The sequence below is a fragment of the Benincasa hispida genome, chromosome 9, assembly GCF_027475165.1.
Source record: "Benincasa hispida cultivar pf3 chromosome 9, pf3_genome.v1.1, whole genome shotgun sequence".
In the NCBI taxonomy this organism is placed as follows: Eukaryota; Viridiplantae; Streptophyta; class Magnoliopsida; order Cucurbitales; family Cucurbitaceae; genus Benincasa; species Benincasa hispida.
The window spans coordinates 10,263,518-10,269,941 of record NC_143486.1 but is presented as its reverse complement, the minus strand read 5'-3'; the positions used below and the strand labels follow the sequence as shown (position 1 = coordinate 10,269,941).

The 6,424-nt window shown below is 34.2% G+C and overlaps 1 long non-coding RNA gene across 1 annotated transcript; it reads right to left on the bottom strand.

The window, feature by feature from the left end:
* Positions 1-4,127: 4,127 nt before the first annotated feature.
* LOC150033621 (uncharacterized) lies at positions 4,128-6,165 on the bottom strand. The gene is made up of 2 exons (XR_016532317.1): positions 5,669-6,165; positions 4,128-4,355 (listed from the first exon to the last, which is right to left on the bottom strand). It is a non-coding gene; the product is annotated as an uncharacterized LOC150033621 (long non-coding RNA).
* Between the last annotated feature and the right edge of the window lie 259 nt (positions 6,166-6,424).

Here is a 6,424-nt window from a genome sequence, read left to right as displayed (position 1 = left end):
CATTTGCTACTGAGAGTAGTAAAAAAATCCTTCACTAAACAAGACAATCCTAACTAAATACTATATCCAGAATAACTCTTATTCCTATAGTTCATTTGGTTACTGTTTTCGGTCAAGTTCTTTACTAACAATTTAGTAATTCTTGTATGTGTGACCCGCCATTTTCAAATCTTATAGAACGGTATGAATATGCCCTCGAGTTAGAAGACAATATCCAAGACGGAAACTATAAGACCCTATTCATTTATGAAGCTTGGATTGTTTCGAATCCTATGTTACAACCCTTCGTAGGGATCACCGTGGTTAACAACTAGCTAGTGCCGCCTAAAAACGATAGCAGGTGCAACATAGGAATCTCACAGTTCAAACTAATGGAGGAAACCGTAGGACAATGTTGACACATTTCCTTCCCTCACTTACTATGAACTACTTCCCTCGTTCACCTTGTTATTGACCCATGCAAACACTTTTCGAATGGAGTAGTTATGGTAAAAGCAACATGAAGCCGAACATGGATCTCACGGTGTAAACTCTTAAGGACATGAGAGCTAATAACTATATATCGAATATATTGTTAATCTCCCACTGAAGTATTCTAAATGCTTGGGTATTCATTTACTTAGGTTTATTACAACTAAATTTAAACAACTTATGTCTATGTGATTTTTATCCAAGTACAACGTTTGTATTTGGATTAACCTATGATGTCTAGGTGTTTAAACCAGTTTTAAACCTCACACCACTCATGCAAGCTCATAAAATCAGTTAACAACGCTCAACATTTCGTTCATAATCCTCAGAGAGGAGGTGTTACATAAACCGTCAACTTAAGTACCCCTAGCCTTATACAGGTTTATGAATCAATTTGAGTTTGTAACCAAATTTTATAAGGTAAGAATCTATTTTAACCGTTAAACAAGTTGTTAACCTAAGTGAGCATGTTGTTTATCTTTGTTATAGATTTTAAAGTCTAATTTCATTTTATAACAAACTTATAAAAAAAACATGCTTTAACAAACCATAATATGCTTCAAAGGCATTCAGAATTAATATAACATTTGCATCAATTTTAACAAACCCTAAAAAACATGTATACTATATATTATAACTAGTTATAACATACAATAATGCATGTAACATGTTTACCTATGGTGGGATTTTAAATCTAAATGACATAATATATGCACAAACATGTTTAACTAAAAAATAATACACATCACATGCATAAAATAATTAAATAATACTAATATGGTTCAACTTTGGCATTATAAACAAGCAAAATAACTAAATTATTACAAAATTGAATAAAAAATAAGCTTCAATTTGGGGAAGAATCGCTCAAACCGAACTGAATCGGACCCAATCCGCCTGAACCGAACCACCAAGGCTCCTTTAGGGGTTGAACCGGGTCGGTTTGAGGAAAAACCGGTCGAACCGGACTCTTCAACCTGCGAATCGGTCTAGCAGCGCACAAATTATTCTGATCTGGGATGAACAACATCGTAATGTTGCATCCCAGCATTACGTGCTATTCATCAGTGAGCCCATGGCGTTGCAACACTCGATGAACAGTGTCGGGACATTGCCTGGACAGAAACCTCAGCTCCGTTTTGCTGCTCGACCTTGCTTGCTTCAATCGCTAAATTACAGCCTAATTTTAACTCTAATGACTGCAAATAAATTACAGACTCTAGAGCACACATATAAGCTCATCAATCAAGAGCTAGTTATAAATTTAACAAAGGAATCAAAGAGAAATATAATGCCAAATTTGAATTTATACCATATCAGTTACAAACTCAAACATGCTTAGAAATTCACTCACCAAACTCAAATTAACGATAGTTGAGTGCTTAAATCATGCTCTCCTACCAATGAAAGAGTTAGATAACATGCAACGAAAGAATTCAGAATCAATAAGAATTCTAACTACTCTTAATTTGAGTTTAAAATATATTACTCATAACAAGTTCACAAGAGGGTTTAAGTTACACATTACCTTTGAAGAAAACTCCATGAATTCAGCAAGAAATCCATAAATTTGAGCTTGAATCTTCAAGTAGACCACCACCAAGATCTTCTCTACTAATCTCGAGTGAGGATTGTGTGGTGGAAACACTCAAACTGAACTAAATTTGGATGAACTTTAGAGAGGGAATTGGGTTTTCATTGCAGCATAAATTTAGAGCAAAAACACAACATGCATCCTCAATTCTCAGCATTGAGCTTCAATTTATAAGCTCAGATCATGCATGGAGAGGCAGTGTGCATGGAGGTCAGCTCCAACTTCAACAATCTATTGAAACTCAAGTGGAATTTGGTGATTAAACACTTAATCACCATAGGGGATTTTTCCAAAATTGGAAAAATCCACTAAACCCTTTTAATTATATTTTAATCAATTTGATTAAAATATGATTTTATATTTAAATAAACTATTTTATTTAAATATTTAGTTTTACAAAATTAATATAAATTAATTAATTTAAATAAACTAATTTTAATTTTAATTAAATTATAAATTTAATATCTTAATATTAAATTAATAAAATATCAATTCCACCAATATGATTCAATTTCATATAACTAAAATTTAAATAATAATTTAAATATTAATTGATTCTCCAATTTCGATAAAATTAAACGTTTCAATTGTATCGTATACAATTAATTGAAGCCCTAAATTAAATTTGAACGTTTCAAATTCATAACCTTAATTTCAAATTTCATCCAATAATACTCAATTTATTGATCAAATTTACGAACTAGTAGAGAGACCTAATGGACCTACAGATCATGAGCTCAAACGATTTGTAATTAATTGATTAAACTCTTTAAATCGAATTAATTACTATTCGTTAATTATCAAGACATACCATTATAACTCAATAGTTGCACTCTCCTCACTGTAGATGTATTTCTGTCCATTTTAACCATTGGTAAGTCGATCATTCACAAACCGTTCGTTTTTACAACTAGGTCAAAATTACCGTTTTACCCCTGTAAATACATCTTGCTCCTTAAGCTCCCACTGACCCTCTATTGAACAACTGATTCATAATACCACTTATGAATCATGTCCCTCTCTACCAAGACCAGGAATCAACACTTAGAGAACAACCTATCTGCTAACCCTAAGATGGGTAGGAGTGAATTTCATCTTGCAAGGCTATGTCCCTAACTATCTATCCGGTCTTATTCGCATAATGTGAGGCTTATTGAGCAAGTTGAACTACTCTCACCTATGCAAATCAAAGGATAATCCCGAAATAAATAGGAGTTCATAGTTAACTCCATATTAAGATCGAGTTACCCTAGGTCATTTTAGTTTGAAATAGTCAGTTTTAACAGTAAAATCGTTATAAAGAAAAGTGGCTATTTTGAGTTCCTGTCTTATGCAAATTCAATGCATAGGATGCCCCCACTCACATGTCTCTACATGAATGATCTGTGGATCACATCATTTGTATCAGCATACAAAATGGACCGCATCCAAAAGTGTTACCAGGACGAGATACCCAATTTCATCCATATACTTATAGACCATTTAGGCTATATACTATATCTTGATCCTATCTATGTCACCACATAAAGTTAAAATATTCATATTATAGCCATGGATTTGTTTATTGGATTTTCATAATAGAATGCAATATCAACAATTTTATTGAATAAAATACTCAATAATATTTTATTGATAAATAGAATATTTAACACGAAATTTATGAACTGCAAGTTTAGGACATTCCCAATAATCTTCCACTTGGACTAAAACTCCAGTGAGAATAAACATACACATATATACAATGTTTACAATGTTGAGTAACATAGGGGAAATACAATAAACTAGGGCTTCTAAAATACCATAGACATTCTCCTACTTGCCCTAGATTATGTTGCTTGTAGTCCTAGTCTGACTAGGTGGCCCTCGAACACTTTAGCTGAGAGGGTCTTCGTAAACGGATCAGTAAGGTTGTCTTCTAAGGCTATCTTCGTGACGATCACATCTCCTCGATGTACTATGTAACGACTCGACCTCCTAGGAGTCAAGCTAGGCCGTTACTAAATACATGCAAGCATGGAACTTAAAACGACATCTTTTTATGGTGAAATAAATGCTAAATAAATAAGGTAAGTTCAAAAGCCCTTCATTAAATTCAAATATTAAAAACAACAATAGGGTACCCATAAATCATAAATGTTAATAAATAAGTCTGAAAACAATTCTTAATAGTAAGTTTCAAACATCAAAACATAAAAAGAAATCCAAATCTCATGAGCGGAAGCATAAAACTGGTCCCAGTTGCTCGATCACGAATTCTGCTTGTCATTCACCAGTGCGTCCCTACTCTTACCTGAAACATAAACATGAGAAAGGATAAGTATAAATTACTCAGTAAGTAACCCCACTACTGGGGTCAGGCTAGACATCTATGTCCTCTAGATGCTTACCTCTAGTAGAACATATAAACTGCTCTAGTCCTCCTGGGATGCATACATACATGAAAAAAAAACTTGTTTCTATCCTACTGTAGTTAAGTATACCCACTACCTCTAGTAATTACCGTAGGACCCACAACCTTTGGTGAATCCCGAAGGAAATATAATCTCTAGTGAGTCCCGAAGAAAACACAATCTCTTACGTACATATGGTTATGCATACACCTCTTTCATATACACATAACCCACTTAATGTGTACCACTTTCGTACACATGGTTATGTATACACCTCTTTCGTATACACATAACCCACTGGATGTGTACTTCTTTCGTACACCTGGTTATGTATACACATCTTTCGTATACACATAATCCACTGAGTGTGTACCTCTTTTGTACACCTGGTTATTTATACACCTCTTTTGTATACACATAACTTACTGAGTGTGTACCTCTTTCGTACACCCCAGATCCTCTCTATGAATATAGGGATGCATACCTTTTTTGCACACATGATTATGTATACACCTCTTTCGTATACACATAACCCACTGAGCGTGCACCTCTTACGTACACCCCAATACCCTCTAGGTATGTATCACTTTGATACACACCAGCCCTAGTACTTCTCTTTCATGTACTAGCGCCCTTGGACATGCATCACTTTCATGCAGTCACATAGTTTGGAAAGGAAAAGAGATTACATCTAACTTCATAATACATATAACATTCACATAATCATGAGTTCTCTAAAATCTCCTCATCAAGATCATTTTAATTAACCTCAACGTACGTGTTTAATCTAGTTTTAATGGATCAACTCTAGTACATCACTTTCATGCACTCACACATGTAAACAATCAAACATCTGAAATTTCATAATACATCATATAGCTTACACACTTTCATAATAAATCACGTAAATACGCACATCAACAAATACTCCAACTTTCACCTAACTTTAAGACATTCTAGTAGTAGTGTCCCTTAACTCATAATTTAGGGTCATGCCTAATCTTACTTTTAATATGCCTCATGAAATTCTAAATCATGCTTATACATTAAAGTACTTCAGATATATTATCACATGCTCATATATCTTTTCTAAACAGTCCATTAAATCTTAAAACAATCAAAATTATCCTTTGTAACGAGTCTTAAAATTCTCAAAATAAATCTTAAATTTATCATCTGGCACACAAGCGATTTCAGCAATAAGATTACTTACTCAAGAAAAACCCCAAGCAAGCTTATATCCTCCTTGTCAAGCAAGACCCAACAAGCGGTTTACCCAAAACCACTTTGAAACTTCAAAATCAAACCAACTCCACTATCAATCCGCCAAAATCACCCTTTTAACTTAGCTAGACAGTAGCTTAGAACTTCCAAACTCGAATTCAAAATACCAATTCCGATGAGAAATCGGTGGTTGCTTGAATAGATCCGGCGAAGACCTCTTACAACGGAGACCAGCAACATGAGATGGTGGCAGAGCACCAGTGCGGACCAACAGCTAGCAGGGGGGCACGTTGCAGATGGCTGGGATGAATGACGCAGATGACTGGGCTCCTCGCCGAACGACCGGAAAGGGAGAGGCACGGAAAAACTTCAGGCGGCTAGTCGGCGATGGTCTCGACGAACGGCTGGGTGATGGGTGACGACGGCGGGAAGGGAAATTTTCGATTGGGGGGGGGGCAGACACGATGAAGAAGGAGAAGGGAAATTAGGTTTTTTTATTAAAAAAATAAAATAATAATAATAATAATAAAACTAAAAAGGAAATAAAATAAACTATATTTTATTATTTTCCTTATTCTACTTTATTTTATTAACTTTCTTTCTTTCCATACACAAATATATATATATATAACCCTTTCCTTTTCCTCTTAAAAATCCAATTTCAAAATTAAACCAATTTCCTTGATTTAAATTAAATTTTCGACATTAACTTAAATATCAAATCAATGCAACATAAAATCCAAAT